Source organism: Stegodyphus dumicola, chromosome 12 (genome assembly GCF_044657685.1).
Source record: "Stegodyphus dumicola isolate Sdum_Otavi_A_Nest chromosome 12, ASM4465768v1".
Lineage (NCBI taxonomy): Eukaryota > Metazoa > Arthropoda > Arachnida > Araneae > Eresidae > Stegodyphus > Stegodyphus dumicola.
In genome coordinates this window covers 27,612,310-27,631,829 of record NC_140779.1, presented here as the reverse complement: position 1 = coordinate 27,631,829, position 19,520 = coordinate 27,612,310, and positions in this window count along the sequence as shown.

The following is a 19,520-nucleotide window of genomic DNA, read 5'->3' as shown; positions in this document are numbered from 1 at the left end:
ACTTGCTTAATCTTGTCCAGGCTTTCTTATGTTATCTAATCATTATTTCCTATCTTGTTCATTCGCGGTTTTGCAGCTGAGGATGGTGGTTGGATAAAACAATCGAAACTCGTCCTGTGAAAGTTTTGTAAATATAACGCTGATTTTTGTTGTTTGACTTCTGAATTAGTAATTTATAGTTCTTTAGATTACCGGATTTAGCCTTTTTAAAAAGAGCAATTTCATCACACTATACTTAGAGTATTAAAATCGATAACTGCTGCATATTTGTTAATTTTAGGTGCTTCAGGTGCAATGGGATTTGGTGCGCAATCAGGAGGTTCAGGTATGTAGTACTCGAAGCACGTTTTGTTCAATGCCTTAATTACATTGTCTGAAATTGATTCTAATATGAATATTAAACACGAATGAATTTCTCAGTTTATTTCCCTGTAAGAACTTCAAAATTATGCATAAAAGAAGTCTGGAAATATATTCGCTCTAGTTACATTTAATGATTTATATAGTTTTTTATGATGGGAGCCATTCAGTATTAATCGCATTAGTTTTAGGTTTCCGAGGTAGAAATCGTATACTAAAGTTAACAATTGCACGGAATTATACAGTTATGTGAAGTACTTGTTAGAAACATTCAGTGCTACATATTGTTGCGTGTATTCGGGCTATTAATGAATTGAATGCACGCTGAAATCCTGATACAGTGTAAAATATATTTTACCAAAAATGCCCTTCACATTTCTGAAATTTTCTGCTAAAATATTCGTACAGCTATTCCCAATATCGCACAGTAATATCAGTAGGTTCACATCAAACTGCTAAGGACGTTAAAAGGAACTCAGTACAAAGCGCAGAGCGGAATTAACGTGCAGTTTTCTCAATGTTTGGAAATATGATGAAGTAGCTACTAATAACAGCCGAGAAACTGATGTTCTCTTTCGTTTTATATTCTTTTGTGTAATGCTTTCTGCTTCTCGAAATCCCTGGAAAGTATGTGATGGTCGACTACGTTTCCAAATAATACAGGCATTAATTACTGATATTCAATTGCAATATCAATTTCAGTTATACAGGGTGCCGACCAAAATTTTGCCAAATTGGTGCCAGGTTTGGACACGATTGACCATTTCCCGTCAAATTTGATTGCAAAAGTTAGTTGCCAATTCAGTTGTCAATTTGTCATAATATCGCAAAAATAGCACGATAGCCATTTAATGTTAAATAGACCCTGTTGATTTTATTTGTTTATTTTAGGTGGTTCAAGTGCAATGGGATTTGGTGCGCAATCAGGAGGTTCGGGTATGTACTCAAAGCAAATCTTCTTCAGTGCTTTCATTAGTTCTTCTAGTGTATGTAACAAGATTAAATAAAAGATAATTTACCCTTTTATTCCAACCAAAAATGAATAAATAGACTGTTCCTCTGGGGCGTAGAATAAATCTCTGTTTGGGCTTTAATTTAAAATAGAAAACATAAATTTAATTAATTCTAAACACAATTAATCAGTCGAAGCTAGATACTATTAACTCGCAGAATTGGCTCTTATTGAAGGATAACTGGCGTATACTATTCGATACTTACTATGTACGTCCGTAAATTAAAAACGAATTTATAGTTCTTCAGATTACCGGATTTAGTCTGTTTGAAAATAGCAGTTTCATCACACTATACTTAGAGCATTAAAATCGATAACTGCTGCATATTTGTTCATTTTAGGTGCTTCAGGTGCAATGGGATTTGGTGCGCAATCAGGAGGTTCAGGTATGTAGTACTGTTGAGTAGGAAAAAAACCTATGTTCTGTTTCTTTACTTTGCCGAAAATTCTTGGGCACCAATGCTGTATTACAAATTCCTCTTAGGGAGGAAACTAATGCAGAAACAGACAGGTGAAACCGCAACTAACTAAATGTCACGGAGAAACTAAAGTCTTAAGAGTTTGCTAATTACCAAACTTTTAGTGATCGTTTAAGTGAATTTTTAATGCATTGCGTTGTAAAAATGCATCCGGGACCGCGCCGTGAGAGGATCGAATAAACAACATGTAAAATCAATATATATATAAGAAAAACATATAACAGATATAAAGAAAACATAAGTACTAGGTTTCCAGATTAAATATCAGTTTATCCAAATTCCTCAAAATAAAAATTAAATATTATCCTAATCAGAGAGTCAAATTTCTTATTTGTGTTACATTTTTAATTTACTTATTTTAGACACAGGGGAATTCTTCAATTTGTCATTTACTTTTTGTTACATTTAAATTCATGATTTGCAAATCTATTACATGACTCTTTTAATTTAACTGGTACCCATTCTATAATTTCTAAGAGGTTAAGGAAAACATATTATTTGCAATTCACACCTCTTCTAAGGAAGATTACACAAACAAATTATTACATCCTAATTCATATAAGGACCTTAAGGTTTGTCTCGGTAATTTAGAAGGGGAAAGGGAAACAATTGAAAGCCTGAGAATTAATTTAAGATTCGATGTTGTTATTTTACATTCCAAGGAAGTCGTTGAAACCTTACTTAAAGTTCAGGCACAAAAAATAGAAACTTATCTTGTGGTGTACATCTTGAAGTGGAAGACTCGTATCCTAATAAGAGTTGACGTCGGCGGAGCTTATCCATAGTTGCAAATGGAAGTTTCAGAGGACATCGTCCTATCCTGGCACTATTGGCGAAACACACACGGCAGGTAACTGGTTTTCATAACGACGAAGCAATTTTCACCCTGGAAATCAGAAACAGGAGCACTGCTGCCCAGCACGGCTGTCCGCCTGGTCTTCCCGCTTTGAATTCGCCTCTTAACCAGAATGCGGCAGGGGAGCATGTTTGCAGCTCCCAGCCGGAAAGGTCTCTCTAGGCAATTACAGCTCGTCTTCTCTCGCTCATCCCAAGAGCAAGCTCAAAGTTACATTCTTAGCCCAAAAGTAAGTAAGTCCACCCAGTAAGTGATTCCAAGAGTAAGTGAGTAAAGTCTCTCGCCTCTTAGTCAAAACGCGGCCGGGAATCATCTCTCTTCGTAAATTACATCGTTTCTATCGCTCAACCCCAGAGCAATTTTTAAGAGTAACGTTCAAAGTAAGTTCCGAAAGCAAGTCTCGCACGAAAAGTGATTCAAACTCGAATTTTCTTCCTCTAATTCACAAACGCAGGCCCCCCACTATGGCTTCAATTATCGCCCCCTTAAGTTTGGCAAATTTTACGTTTTTAACCCCTGAATGCGGAAATAAGGGTGATCGCGCATGCGCGCTCCTCTTCAATTAGCCAACAACCGGACCTTCCGATCGCCAAAACCTGAATGACTTCCATCGAAGATTAAGTGGCAACCTCTGACCCTTCTGCCACGTACTTCCTGTCCTAAGGTCAACTGCATAATGAAATTTCTTATAGAACATTCTAAAGGACAAAGCGCGCGAAATCATGACTTAGCAAAATTGCCTCCCTTTCCCTGCTTCTTTTCACAATGAATCAAAGCTTGCACAAAAATTGCGAATAAAAAAAATAAATAATATTCTTTTAAACTAAATAATATTCCCAGAAGCATCTGTTTTTCCCCAAATTAAAGCATTAAAATAAATAATTCAGAATCAAATAAAATTAAGATTTCCTTAAATCAGAATATCATTCACCTAGTTTTTATAACGACATCAGACAAATTCTCTACACAACAGTACTCAAAGCACGTTTTGTGCAATGCCTTAATTATACTGTCATAAATTGATTCTAATATGTATATTAAACACGAATGAACTTCTCAGTTCATTTTCCTGTAAGAACTTCCAAATTATGCATAAAACAAGTCTGGAAATATATTCGCTCAAATCTTCCATTGGAGAACTGGTTTTCTAGAGGCATTTCACATTCATAAAAATCTATCTGTTATAGTTAACGATCCCAATTCCCATCCAAATTTGCCTACGGCCTTTAAAGAAATTATGTTTTTGTTCTGGTTTCACCAACAGATGGCGCCACTTGCTTATTCTTTTCCAAGCTTTCTTATCTAATCATTATTTCCTATCTTGTTCATTTGCGGTTTTGCAGCTGAGAATGATGGTTGGATAAAACCATCGAAACTAGTCCTGTGAAAGTTTTGTAAATATAACGCTGATTTTTGTTGTTTGACTTCTGAATTAGTAATTTATAGTTCTTCAGATTACAGGATGTAGTCTTTTTAAAAAGACCAGTTTCATCACACTATACTCAGATTATTAAAATCGATAACTGCTGCATATTTGTTCATTTTAGGTGCTTCAGGTGCAATGGGATTTGGTGCGCTATCAGGAGGTTCAGGTATGTAGTACTCGAAGCACGTTTTGTTCAATGCCTTAATTACATTGTCAGAAATTGATTTTAATATGTATATTAAACACGAATGAACTTCTCAGTTTATTTTCCTGTAAGAACTTCCAAATTATGAATAAAAGAAGTCTGGAAATATATTCGCTCAAATTACATTAAATGATTTATATATTTTTTTTATAATACTGGGTCCATTCAGTATTAATCGCATTAATTTTAGGTTTCCGAGGTAGAAATCGTATACTAAAGTTAACAATTGCACGGAATTATACAGTTATGTGAAGTACTTGTTAGAAACATTCAGTGCTACATATTGTTGCGTGTATTCGGGCTATTAATGAATTGAATGCACGCTGAAATCCTGATACAGTGTAAAATATATTTTACCAAAAATGCCCTTCACATTTCTGAAATTTTCTGCTAAAATATTCGTACAGCTATTCACGGTATCCCACAGTAAAATCAGTAGGTGCACATCAAACTGCTAAGGATGTTAAACGGAACTCAGTGCGTAGGGCATGTAGAGAGCGGAACTAAGGTGCATCTCAATGTTTGGAAATATGATGGAGTAATTACTAATAACAGCCGAGAAACTGATGTTCTCCTTCGTTTTATATTCTTTTGTGTAATGCTTTCTGCTTCTTGAAATCCCTGAAATGCATGTGATGGCCGACTACGTTTAAAACTAACACAGGCATTAATTACTGATATTCAATTACAATATCCATTTCAGTTATACAGGGTGCTGACCAAAATTTTGCCAAATTGGTGCCAGGTTTGGACACGATTGACCATTTCCCGTCAAATTTGATGACAAATGTTAGTTGCCAATTCAGTTGTCAGTTTCTCATTATACCGCAAAAATAGCACTATAGCCATTTAATGTTAAATAGACTTTACCCTGTTCATTTTATTTGTTATTTTAGGTGGTTCAAGTGCAATGGGATTTGGTGCGCAATCAGGAGGTTCAGGTATGTAGTACTCAAAGCACGTTTTGTTCAATAGCTTAATTTCATTGTCAGAAATTGATTCTAATATGTATATTAAACACGAATGAACTTCTCAGTTTATTTTCCTGTAAGAACTTCCAAATTATTCATAAAAGAAGTCTGGAAATAGGTATTTAATTTTAAACCACGATAGCCATTTAATTATAAATAGACTTGACCCTGTTCATTTTATTTGTTTATTTTAGGTGGTTCAAGTGGAATGGGATTTGGTACGCAATCAGGAGGTTCAGGTATGTAGTACTCAAAGTAAATCTTGTTCAGTGCTTTCATTAGTTCTTCTAGTGTATGTAACAAGATTAAATAAAAGATAATATACCCTATTATTCCAACCAAAGATGAATAAATAGATTTTTAATCTGGGGCGTACAATAAATCTCTGTTTGGGCTTTAATTTAAAATAGAATATATAAATTTCTTTAATTCTAAACACAATCAGTCAGGCGAGGCTAGGATACAATTAACTCGCAGAGTTGGCTCTTATTGAATGATAACTGGCGTATACCATTTGATAAATATTATGTACGTCCGTAAATTGAAAACTAATTTATAGTTCTTCAGATTACCGGATATAGTCTTCTTAAAAAGAGCAGTTTAATCACATTATATTTAGAGTATTAAAATCGATAACTGCTGCATATTTGTGCATTTTAGGTGGTTCAGGTGTAATGGGATTTGGTGCGCAATCAGGAGGTTCAGGTATGTAGTACTCAAAGCACGTTTTGTTGAATGCCTTAATTACATTGGCAGAAAATGATTCTAATATGTACGTATATTAAACACGAATGAACTTCTCAGTTTATTTACCTGTAAGAACTTCCAAATTATGCATAAAACAAGTCTGGAAATATATTCGCTCAATCCTTCCATTGGAGAACTGGATTTTCTAGAAGCATTTCACATTCATAAAAATCTTTCTGTTCTAGTTAACGATCCTAATTCCAATCCAAATTTGACTTCGGCCTTTAAAGAAATTATGTTTTAGTTCTGGTTTCACCAACAGATGTCGTCACTTGCTTATTCTTGTCCAGGCTTTCTTATCTTATCTAATCATTATTTTCTATCTTGTTCATTTGCGGTTTTGCAGCTGAGGATGGTGTTGGATAAAACCTTCGAAACAAGTCCTGTGAAAGTTTTGTAAATATAACGCTGATTTTTGTTGTTTGACTTCTGAATTAGTAATTTATAGCTCTTTAGATTACCGGATTTAGCCTTTTTAAAAAGAGCAATTTCATCACACTATACTTATTGTATTTAAATCGATAACTGCTGCATATTTGTTTATTTTAGGTGCTTCAGGTGCAATGGTATTTGGTGCGCAACAATAACAGCCGAGAAACTGATGTTCTCTTTCGTTTTATATTCTTTTGTGTAATGCTTTCTGCTTCTCGAAATCCCTGAAAAGCATGTGATGGCCGACTACGTTTCCAACTAACACAGGCATTAATTACTGATATTCAATTACAATATCCATTTCAGTTATAAAGGGTGCTGACCAAAATTTTGCCAAATTGGTGCCAGGTTTGGACACGATTGACCATTTCCCGTCAAATTTGATGACAAATGTTAGTTGCCAATTCAGTTGTCAGTTTCTCATTATACCGCAAAAATAGCACTATAGCCATTTAATGTTAAATAGACTTTACCCTGTTCATTTTATTTGTTATTTTAGGTGGTTCAAGTGCAATGGGATTTGGTGCGCAATCAGGAGATTCAGGTAGGTAGTACTCAAAGCAAATCTTGTTCAGTGCTTTCATTTCTTCTTCTAGTGTATGTAGCAAGATTAAATAAAAGATAATTTACACTTTTATTCCAACCAAAGATGAATAAATAGATTTTTAATCTGGGGCGTACAATAAATCTCTGTTTGGGTTTAATTTAAAATAGAATATATAAATTTCTTTAATTCTAAACACAATCTGTCAGGCGAGGCTAGGATAAAATTAACTCGCAGAGTTGGCTCTTATTGAATGATAACTGGCGTATACCATTTGATAAATATTATGTACGTCCGTAAATTGAAAACTAATTTATAGTTCTTCAGATTACCGGATATAGTCTTCTTAAAAAGAGCAGTTTAATCACACTATACTTATTGTATTTAAATCGATAACTGCTGCATATTTGTTTATTTTAGGTGCTTCAGGTGCAATGGTATTTGGTGCGCAACAATAACAGCCGAGAAACTGATGTTCTCTTTCGTTTTATATTCTTTTGTGTAATGCTTTCTGCTTCTCGAAATCCCTGAAAAGCATGTAATGGCCGACTACGTTTCCAACTAACACAGGCATTAATTACTGATATTCAATTACAATATCCATTTCAGTTATACAAAGTGCCGACCAAAATTTTGCCAAATTGGTGCCAGGTTTGGGCACTATTGACCATTTCCCGTCAAATTTGATGACAAAAATTAGTTGTCAGTTTGTCACTATATCGCAAAAATAGCACGATAGCCATTTAATGTTAAATAGACTTGACCCTGTTCATTTTATTTGTTTATTTTAGGTGGTTCAAGTGCAATGGGATTTGGTGCGCAATCAGGAGATTCAGGTATGTAGTACTCAAAGCAAATCTTGTTCAGTGCTTTCATTTCTTCTTCTAGTGTATGTAACAAGATTAAATAAAAGATAATATACCCTATTATTCCAACCAAAGATGAATAAATAGATTTTTAATCTGGGGCGTACAATAAATCTCTGTTTGGGCTTTAATTTAAAATAGAATATATAAATTTCTTTAATTCTAAACACAATCAGTCAGGCGAGGCTAGGATACAATTAACTCGCAGAGTTGGCTCTTATTGAATGATAACTGGCGTATACCATTTGATAAATATTATGTACGTCCGTAAATTGAAAACTAATTTATAGTTCTTCAGATTACCGGATATAGTCTTCTTAAAAAGAGCAGTTTAATCACATTATATTTAGAGTATTAAAATCGATAACTGCTGCATATTTGTGCATTTTAGGTGGTTCAGGTGTAATGGGATTTGGTGCGCAATCAGGAGGTTCAGGTATGTAGTACTCAAAGCACGTTTTGTTGAATGCCTTAATTACATTGGCAGAAAATGATTCTAATATGTACGTATATTAAACACGAATGAACTTCTCAGTTTATTTACCTGTAAGAACTTCCAAATTATGCATAAAACAAGTCTGGAAATATATTCGCTCAATCCTTCCATTGGAGAACTGGATTTTCTAGAGGCATTTCACATTCATAAAAATCTTTCTGTTCTAGTTAACGATTCTAATTCCAATCCAAATTTGCCTTCGGCCTTTAAAGAAATTATGTTTTAGTTCTGGTTTCACCAACAGATGTCGTCACTTCCTTATTCTTGTCCAGGCTTTCTTATCTTATCTAATCATTATTTTCTATCTTGTTCATTTGCGGTTTTGCAGCTGAGGATGGTGTTGGATAAAACCTTCGAAACAAGTCCTGTGAAAGTTTTGTAAATATAACGCTAATTTTTGTTGTTTGACTTCTGAATTAGTAATTTCTAGTTCATTAGATTACCGGATTTAGCCTTTTTAAAAAGAGCGATTTCATCACACTATACTTATTGTATTTAAATCGATAACTGCTGCATATTTGTTCATTTTAGGTGCTTCAGGTGCAATGGGATTTGGTGCGCAATCACTAGGTTCAGGTATGTAGTACTCGAAGCACGTTTTGTTCAATGCCTTAATTACATTTTCTGAAATTGATTCTAATATGAATATTAAACACGAATGAACTTCTCAGTTTATTTTCCTGTAAGAACTTCTAAATTATGCATAAAAGAAGTCTGGAAATATATTCGCTCAAGTTACATTTAATGATTTATATAGTTTTTTATGATGGGAGCCATTCAGTATTAATCGCATTGGTTTTAGGTTTCCGAAGTAGAAATCGTATACTAAATTTAACAATTGCACGCAATTATACAGTTATGTGAAGTACTTGTGAGAAACATTCAGTGTTACATATTGTTGCGTGTATTCAAGCTATTGATGAATTGAGAGCACGCTGAAATCCTGATACATTGTAAAATATATTTTACCAAAATGCCCTTCACATTTCTGAAATTTTCTGCAAAAATATTCGTACAGCTATTCACAGTATCCCACAGTAATATCAGTAGGTGCACATCAAACTGCTAAGGATGTTAAACGGAACTCAGTACGAAGCGCATGTGGAGAGCGGAACTAACGTGCAGTTTTCTCAAAGTTTGGAAATATGATGAAGTAACTACTAATAACAGCCGAGAAACTGATGTTCTCTTTCGTTTTATATTCTTTTGTGTAATGCTTTCTGCTTTTCGAAATCCCTGAAATGCATGTGATGGCCGACTACGTTTCCAACTAACACAGGCATTAATTACTTATATTCAATTACAATATCCATTTCAGTTATACGGGGTGCTGACCAAAATTTTGCCAAATTGGTGCCAGGTTTGGACACGATTGACCATTTCCCGTCAAATTTGATGACAAAAGTTAGTTGCCAATTCAGTTGTCAGTTTCTCATTATACCGCAAAAATAGCACTATAGCCATTTAATGTTAAATAGACTTTACCCTGTTCATTTTATTTGTTATTTTAGGTGGTTCAAGTGCAATGGGATTTGGTGCGCAATCAGGAGATTCAGGTATGTAGTACTCAAATCAAATCTTGCTCAGTGCTTTCATTTCCTCTTCTAGTGTATGTAGCAAGACTAAATAAAAGATAATTTACACTTTTATTCCAACCAAAGATGAATAAATAGATTGTTCCTCTGGGGCGTACAATAAATCTCTGTTCGGACTTTAATTTAAAATAGAAAATATAAATTTAATTAATACTAAACACAATTAATCAGGCGAAGCGAGACACAATTAACTCGCAGAATTGGCTCTTATTGAAGGATAACTTGCGTATACCATTAGATAAATATTATGTACGTCCGTAAATTGAAAACTAATTTATAGTTCTTCAGATTACCGGATTTAGTCTTCTTAAAAAGAGCAGTTTAATCACATTATATTTAGAGTATTAAAATCGATAACTGCTGCATATTTGTGCATTTTAGGTGGTTCAGGTGTAATGGGATTTGGTGCGCAATCAGGAGGTTCAGGTATGTAGTACTCAAAGCACGTTTTGTTCAATGCCTTAATTACATTGGCAGATATTGATTCTAATATGTATATTAAACACGAATGAACTTCTCAGTTTATTTTCCTGTAAGAACTTCCAAATTATTCATAAAAGAAGTCTGGAAATAGGTATTTAATTTTAAACCACGATAGCCATTTAATTATAAATAGACTTGACCCTGTTCATTTTATTTGTTTATTTTAGGTGGTTCAAGTGGAATGGGATTTGGTACGCAATCAGGAGGTTCAGGTATGTAGTACTCAAAGTAAATCTTGTTCAGTGCTTTCATTAGTTCTTCTAGTGTATGTAACAAGATTAAATAAAAGATAATATACACTTTTATTCCAACCAAAGATGAATAAATAGATTGTTAATCTGGGGCGAACAATAAATCTCTGTTTGGGCTTTAATTTAAAATAGAAAATATAAATTTCTTTAATTCTAAACACAATCAGTCAGGCGAGGCTAGGATACAATTAACTCGCAGAGTTGGCTCTTATTGAAGGATAACTGGCGTATACCATTTGATAAATATTATGTACGTCCGTAAATTGAAAATTAATTTATAGTTCTTCAGATTACCGGATATCGTCTTCTTAAAAAGGGCAGTTTAATCACATTATATTTAGAGTATTAAAATGGATAACTGCTGCATATTTGTGCATTTTAGGTGGTTCAGGTGCAATGGAATTTAGTGCGCAATCAGGAGGTTCAGGTATGTAGTACTCAAAGCACGTTTTGTTCAATGCCTTAATTACATTGGCAGAAAATGAGTCTAATATGTACGTATATTAAACACGAATGAACTTCTCAGTTTATTTACCTGTAAGAACTTCCAAATTATGCATAAAACAAGTCTGGAAATATATTCGCTCAGTTCTTCCATTGGAGAACTGGATTTTCTAGAGGCATTTCACATTCATAAAAATCTTTCTGTTCTAGTTAACGATTCTAATTCCAATCCAAATTTTCCTTCGGCCTTTAAAGAAATTATGTTTTAGTTCTGGTTTCACCAACAGATGTCGTCACTTGCTTATTCTTGTCCAGGCTTTCTTATCTTATCTGATCATTATTTTCTATCTTGTTCATTTGCGGTTTTGCAGCTGAGATGGTGGTTGGATAAAACTTTCGAAACAAGTCCTGTGAAAGTTTTGTAAATATAACGCTGATTTTTGTTGTTTGACTTCTGAATTAGTAATTTATAGCTCTTTAGATTACCGGATTTAGCCTTTTTAAAAAGAGCAATTTCATCACACTATACTTATTGTATTTAAATCGATAACTGCTGCATATTTGTTTATTTTAGGTTCTTCAGGTGCAATGGTATTTGGTGCGCGACAATAACAGCCGAGAAACTGATGTTCTCTTTCGTTTTATATTCTTTTGTGTAATGCTTTCTGCTTCTCGAAATCCCTGAAAAGCATGTGATGGCCGACTACGTTTCCAACTAACACAGGCATTAATTACTGATATTCAATTACAATATCTATTTCAGTTATACAGGGTGCCGAACAAAATTTTGCCAAATTGGTGCCAGGTTTGGACACTATTGACCATTTCCCGTCAAATTTGATGACAAAAATTAGTTGTCAGTTTGTCACTATATCGCAAAAATAGCACGATAGCCATTTAATGTTAAATAGACTTGACCCTGTTCATTTTATTTGTTTATTTTAGGTGGTTCAAGTGCAATGGGATTTGGTGCGCAATCAGGAGATTCAGGTATGTAGTACTCATAGCAAATCTTGTTCAGTGCTTTCATTAGTTCTTCTAGTGTATGTAACAAGATTAAATAAGAGATAATTTACCCTTTTATTCCAACCAAAGATGAATAAATAGTGTTCGATGTTATGCAAATTGTATTTCTTTCTTTGTACCGAGGAGCGGTGCAGACGCAAATTTGTTATGTTTTTAAAGCTCGCGTTTAGAACTTTGAGGTTGCTGTGAATTACTGGAGTTTCAATTAAGCAGAGGTTCTTCTGAGTTTGTGTGGTAAGCCGCTACCGAAGTCGGAGTTTGCAGTGTGGTCTTCGCCGTTCCTGAACCAACTTAATGTTTGAAAGCCAATAAAGAAGTTTCGGTCGACATTATGGTTCTGAGGTTTCTTGTGTTCTATACTGAATTAAAATCAAGTCAATTTACAGTCCTCTATTTTTAAACAACGGAACGTACATGGTTTTTGGTCCGTCGTCTACCGAGTCGCAGTAAAATTGGTGAGTCAGTGTGTTTTATATATCTTTCTTATTAGATAATGGAATTTACAACGCTTAAGACTAAAAAGTGTGTAGTTAAAGCTAAGTTGAGTAAACTGAAAGAGATAATTACAGTGGCTTACGATTCTGCTGATGTTGATCAGTTAGAACTTTTTAAATCTAGATTAAATAATGTAATGACCGAACTTTCGGATATTTTTAGTAACATATTTGTAGTGTGTGAAGAAAATGATATTGATGTCTTTATAGAAGAACAGCAGGTCATACAAGATACTGTTGATGAGCTAATTTTTATGTTAACCAGAGTTAAGAATGTTAAAGATATTTAGTGTGAAAACTAAATCTTGTGAAATAGCGAGTATATGCTTACCTAAGCTATCTCTTCCTGTATTTAGTGGCATTACTGAAGAATGGTTATCATTTTTTGATTTATTTAAAACGGCGATAGTTGATAATGACCGTTTATCAGGTGCACAAAAGCTACAATATTTAAAGGGTTCTTTAAAAGGAGATGTTTTGCGGATTGTTCAAGCTTTAACTATTTGTGACAGGAATTTCGAAATAGTGTGGCATTTATTGTGTCAAAGATTTTCACATATGAGAGAATTACTTTCATCGTTATTAAAGAAAATCTTGTATTTATCAAATTTACAAGCTGAAATTCCTAGTCAGATATTAGCGTTAGTAGACACTGTAAGAGAATGTGTATGTTCGTTTGAAAATCTAGGATTCAAAGTGGAGCAATTCGCGGATACTATTTTAATGTTAATAGTACAGTTTAAATTGGATTCTTCGACGAGAGGATGGTGGGAAAGAACATTAAAGAGTGAGGAACAACCAACACTTAATAATCTGCTAGAGTTCTTGAAATCTCATGCCAGAACCTTGCAAGCAGGTAAAACGCAAGGTGTTAAAAAACAAGTTACAAAAGACAAATTAACTTCATTGGCTTCAGAGATTCGCGCGCAGTGTACGTATTGTAAAGCCGGTCATTCAGTTTTTAAATGTAATAAGTTTTTAAATCTGAATGTTCAGGAACGCGTTAATTTTGTCAGGAGAAATAATCCTTGTTTTAATTGTTTGGTTTCAAATCATAAAGCTTTCGAGTGTAGAAGTACACATAAATGTAAAAAGTGCTTTAAAAATCATCACACACTACGGCATTTCGAAAGAGTTCAAAATTAACCAAAGGCACGTAAATGAGTTACGAACAGTTCGCATGAATTATCAGTTACGGCTAAGCCATTTTTTCCTGAGCCAGAACCAGGCCCACTAGCGCCGAGCGGTAAAGTCGCTGAACACTGGTAGTTCGGTCTGAGGTTCGAATCCCGCTAACGGGCTGGCTGCATGGGTGTTTTCGTGGTTTTCCACATGTGTAACGTGTATACGAGCCAGTTTCCCTTAGAAAGTCTTCCACAAGGCATCCCTCCCCTTAGGCAGATAGCCCTCGAGGCTTTGCCATAATCACACACACACACACACACCTGAGCCAGAACCTCGAGCTCAAGCGGCTGGGTCAGGGGAGAATATCGCAAGTTCTAGTTCAGTAATTAAATCTTGTGTTTCAGACTAATTTTCAGCGTGAAGTTTTATTATGTACGGCTGTTATTAAAGTGCTAGATTCATCGGTTGAATACCAATTGTGTAGAGCCCTCCTTGACCCTGGCAGTCAAGCAAGCATGATTTCAGAAGATTGTGTACAAAGGCTATGGTTAGCAAGAAGAAATGCCAAAGTTTTTATTTCATGTTTAGGGTCTTTGGGTACGAAAACTAATAGAATTACGGAAATAAACATCGTTCCGCATTTTCCGGCGAAAGTGTCATTTAAAACACCAGTATTTATCATCAATAGAATTATTGGAACTTTGCCGCATTTTACATTAGATAAGAAGTAAGTTGAGGAATATAATGATTTAATGTTAGCAGATCCAACATTTTACAAAAGTGGGCCTGTTGATATACTTTTAGGCGTAGATATTGCCTTACCTCTTTTAAAGGGGAAATAATTAAATGCGAAGAAGGTAAACCGGTAACTTCTCGTTCTGAACTAGGATGGATTATTTCAGGTAGTGTGAATAATTCAACAGAAATTAATCCTACTATCTATGCGAATAATATACAAGTGGAAACTGATCAGATGCTGTCTGACTTTTGGAAATTGGATGCAGTACCTACGTGTGACATGCTTACTAAATCGGAGAGAGCATGTGAAGATTACTTCAAATCTACATATACGAGAGCGGAAAGTGGGGTATACACTGTGAAATTACCGTTTCACTCTCCGCCTTCTCAGCTTGGAGATTCCAGACATATAGCTATGGTAGATTCCAATCTTTAGAAAATTCACTTCTAAAAAGGCATCAGATATATGAACAGTATAAGGATTTCATGAGGGTATACCTTGAGCTGAGACATATGGAGGGAGTGCCTGAGGGAAAGATTCTTATTGACTCTAAGTATTACATGCCTCATCATGCCGTATTAAAGGAATCAAGTACTACGACTAAACTGAGAATTGTTTTCGATGCTTCAGCTAAAACGACATCGGGTCTTTCATTAAATGATATTTTGATGGTTGGGCCAAGAGTTCAGCAAGAGCTGTTTCCAATTCTTCTACGGTTTAGAACTCCCAAAATTGCAGTACGTGCCGATGTAGAGAAGATGTTCAGACATATTAATGTCCACCCAGAAGATATAAATTGGCAACGAATGCTTTGGAGGGATAGTCCTAGTGAGCCCTTGAGTACATTTAGATTAGTGACAGTTACATATGGGACTGCCTGTGCTCCATATTTGTCTACTAGAGTAATGAAACAACTTGCATTAGATGAACAAGTGAGATTCCCTTTAGCATCAAAAATTGCCCTTCGTGATATTTATGTTGATGATTTGCTTTCAGGGGCACAAAGTGAAGAGGAAGCGAATGTTCTAGTTCAGCAGTTGAATGAAATGATGAAAAGGGGTGGATTCCGCTTAAGGAAGTGGATTTCAAACAGTACAGCTATTTTAGAGAATATTCCCGAGTGCTTACGAGAATCCAGTATTTCTCTTGAAATAACCAGTGACAAGAAAGTAAAGGTATTGGGAATTAATTGGAGCAACTCTAGTGATACATTTCATTTTACGGTATGCATAAGTGATAAAGAGTTACCTAAGAGAACTATTTTATCAGAGGTAGCCAAAATCTTTGATCCAATGGGATGGTTAGCGCCAACAATAATATACGCGAAAATGTTATTACAAGAGTTATGGAACTTACAACTTAGTTGGGATGAACTCGTTTATAAGAGAATAAATAGAAAATGGAAGCGTTTCTATCTAGAATTGCCCTTACTTTCAAACTTACAATTTCCGAGGTATGTCTTGAGTCCGAAGGCAGTAGTTATAGAAATCCATGCTTTCTGCGACGCTTCAGAAAAGGCTTATTGTGCAGTCATCTATCTCCGAACAATCAACCTTAATTCGTCAGTCAAAGTCCGCCTTCTGACATCGAAAACCAGAGTAGCGCCTTTAAAAACCCAGTCTCTTCCGAGACTAGAGTTGTGTGCTGCGTTACTTTTAACCAATCTCTTACATGCATAGAACTGCCTATTAACAATATTTACGCATGGACCGACTCGCGGGTTACATTGGCATGGGTTTCGTCCGAACCTGGCCGTTGGCTACCTTATGTGGCAAATCGAGTTGCAAAAATCCAGGAAGCTGTTCCAGGTATTCAATGGAATTATGTTGCTGGGAAACAAAATCCTGCAGACTGTGGGACCAGAGGTTTTATTCCATCAGAATTCTTACAATGTGAGTTATGGATGAAGGGACCGCAGTGGTTAAACGAATCCCTAATTCATGTACATCAAAATTCAAGTGTAGAATTAGAGTGTGAAGTTATGTTGAAGGAATTGAAAAAGAGTTTCAGTTCAAATGTTTCCAATTTTGAAGAGCCTAGTGTGTTTTCAAGATTTTCATCATGATTAAAGTTATGTCGAGTGTTAGCGTGGTGTTTAAGATTTAGAAATAATTGTAGTAAGTTACCTACAGAGCGTATAAAGGGTTATTTATCTACTGAAGAATTCTGTGAAGTTATTTCTATGATTGTTAGGATTGTTCAAAGAGCCAAATTTCCAGAAGAATTATTCTGTTTAGAATCTGGTAAACCCTTGAAGACATCAAGTAAATTACTGTCTTTAAGACCTTTCTTGGATTCCGCGGGAGTAGGTGTAGGCGGAAGGCTCAGAAACTCTACAGTTTCAAATAATCAGAAACATTCTATGATTTTACCTAAGAATCACAATATTACGCGTTTAATTATTAAGCATTATCATGACACGTATCTTCACGCAGGTACGCAGCTACTAACTTCTGTCATACGATATTGATTTTGGATTGTGAATGCTAGAGATATTATAAGAAAGTGTTTTATACCAATGTGTTATCTGCCTTTAAATCAATGTGTTATCTGCCGTAGAGTTAGAGCGCAAACTGCAACTCAGCTAATGGCAGATTTACCCGCTTCAAGAGTTACTCAAAGTAGAGCTTTTTCTCGTGTAGGGATTGATTTAGCAGGACTATTTAACATTAAATATCGTCCTGGTAGAGGAGTCAAAATCTTTAAGTGTTACGTATGTCTATTTATTTGTTTTACTACAAGAGCAATACATTTAGAATTAGTTGGAGATCTTTCAACAAAATCATTCCTCCCGATACTTAAGCGATTTATAGCTCGTAGAGGCAAATCGTGTGAAATTCACAGTGATTGTGCAACGAATTTTATAGGAGCTAATAAAGAATTAAGGAAAGCCTTTTCTATTGTTCAACGTGATGAACAGCTACAAGGTTATATTTCTTCAGAAAATATTAAATGGTTATTTAATCCTCCCTCTGCCCCTCATTTTGGAGGCCTTTGGGAAGCGGGTATCAAGTCTATGAAACATCATTTAAAAAGATGTTTAGGAACACTTATTTTAACATACGAGGAATTTTTGACATTAATAACCCAAATTGAATCCTGTCTTAATTCTAGGCCTTTGGTACCAGCTTCAAGTGATTGTAGCGACTTGGAGGCGATAACACCAGGACACGTTTTAACCGGAGCGGGTTTAAGCGCTATTCCAGAATTTAACCAAATTCAAGAAACCATGAGCTGCAGTGATCGTTGGAGGAACGTGCAAAGGTTATTTCAACATTTCTGGAAGAGATGGAACATTGAGTATTTATCTAGGTTGCAGCAGAGATCCAAGTGGTGCAACTTACAACAAGATCTGAAGGTTGGTGATATGGTTCTTATTAAGAAGGAAAATCTACCTCCGCTACGTTGGAAATTAGGTAGAATTACTAAAGTGTATCCTGGTCTTGATGAGAAAGTTCGAGTGGTGAGTTTACGCACTACCAATGGTGAAATAAAACGACCTATTGCAAAGCTATGCGCTTTGCCATTTAATTCCTGTTTTAGAGAATTTAATTTTTATTTTCAGGTTTATGCAGTTCAAGAGTTTAAATTTATTGTTTGAACCCACTTGAGACTTCAAGGCTGGGGGTATGTTCGATGTAATAATGGCAAATTGTATTCCTTTCTTTGTACCGAGGAGCCGCGCAGACGCAAATTTGTTATGCTTTTACAGCTCGCGTTTTGAGCTTTGAGGTTGCTGTAAATTACTGGAATTTCAATTAAGCAGAGGTTCTTCTGAGTTTGTGTGGTAAGCCGCTACCGAAGTCGGAGTTTGCAGTGTGGTCTTCGCTGTTCCTCAACCAACTTAATGTTTGAAAGCCAATAAAGAAGTTCCGGTCGATTATGACTCTGAGGTTTCTTGGGTTCTATACTGAATTAATATCAAGTCAATTTACAGTCCACTATTTTTAAACAACGGAACGTACAAATAGATTGTTCCTCTGGGGCGTACAATAAATCTCTGTTTGGGCTTTAATTTAAAATAGAAAATATAAATTTAAATAATTCTAAACACAATTTCAGGCGAAGCTAGATAAAATTAACTCGCAGAGTTCGCTCTTATTGCAGGATAACTGGCGTATACTATTAGATACGTATTATGTACGTCCATAAATTGAAAACTAATTTATAGTTCTTCAGATTACCGGATTTAGTCTTTTTAAAAAGAGCAGTTTCATCACACTATATAAGTATTAAAATCGATAAAACGAGTATTAAATCGAGTATTAAAATCGATAACTGCTGCATATTTGTTTATTTTAGGTGCTTCAGGCGCAATGGGATTTGGTGCGCAATCAGGAGGTTCAGGTATGTAGTACTCAAAGCACGTTTTGTTCAATAGCTTAATTTCATTGTCAGCAATTGATTCTAATGTGCATATTAAACACGAATGAACTTTTCAGTTTATTTTCCTGTAAGAACTTCCAAATTATGCATAAAAGAAGTCTGGAATATATTCGCTCAAATTACATGAAATGATTTATATATTTTTTTATGATGCAGGGTCCATTCAGTATTAATCGCATTAGTTTTAGGTTTCCGAAGTAGAAATCGTATACTAAAGTTAAGAATTGCACGGAATTATACAGTTATGTGAAGTACTTGTTAGAAAGATTCAGTGTTACATATTCTTGCGTGCATTCGGGCTATTAATGAATTAAATGCACGCTGAAATCCTGATACATTGGAAAATATATTTTACCAAAAATGCACTTAAGAGTTCTGAAATTTTCTGCAAAAATATTTTCGTACAGCTAATCTCGGTATCCCACAGTAAAATCAGGAGGTGCACATCAAACTGCTAAGGATGTTAAACGGAACTCAAGACGAAGCGCATGTGGAGAGCGTAACTAACGTGCAGTTTTCTCAATGTTTGGAAATATGATGAAGTAACTACTAATAGCAGCCGAGAAACTGATGTTCTCTTTCG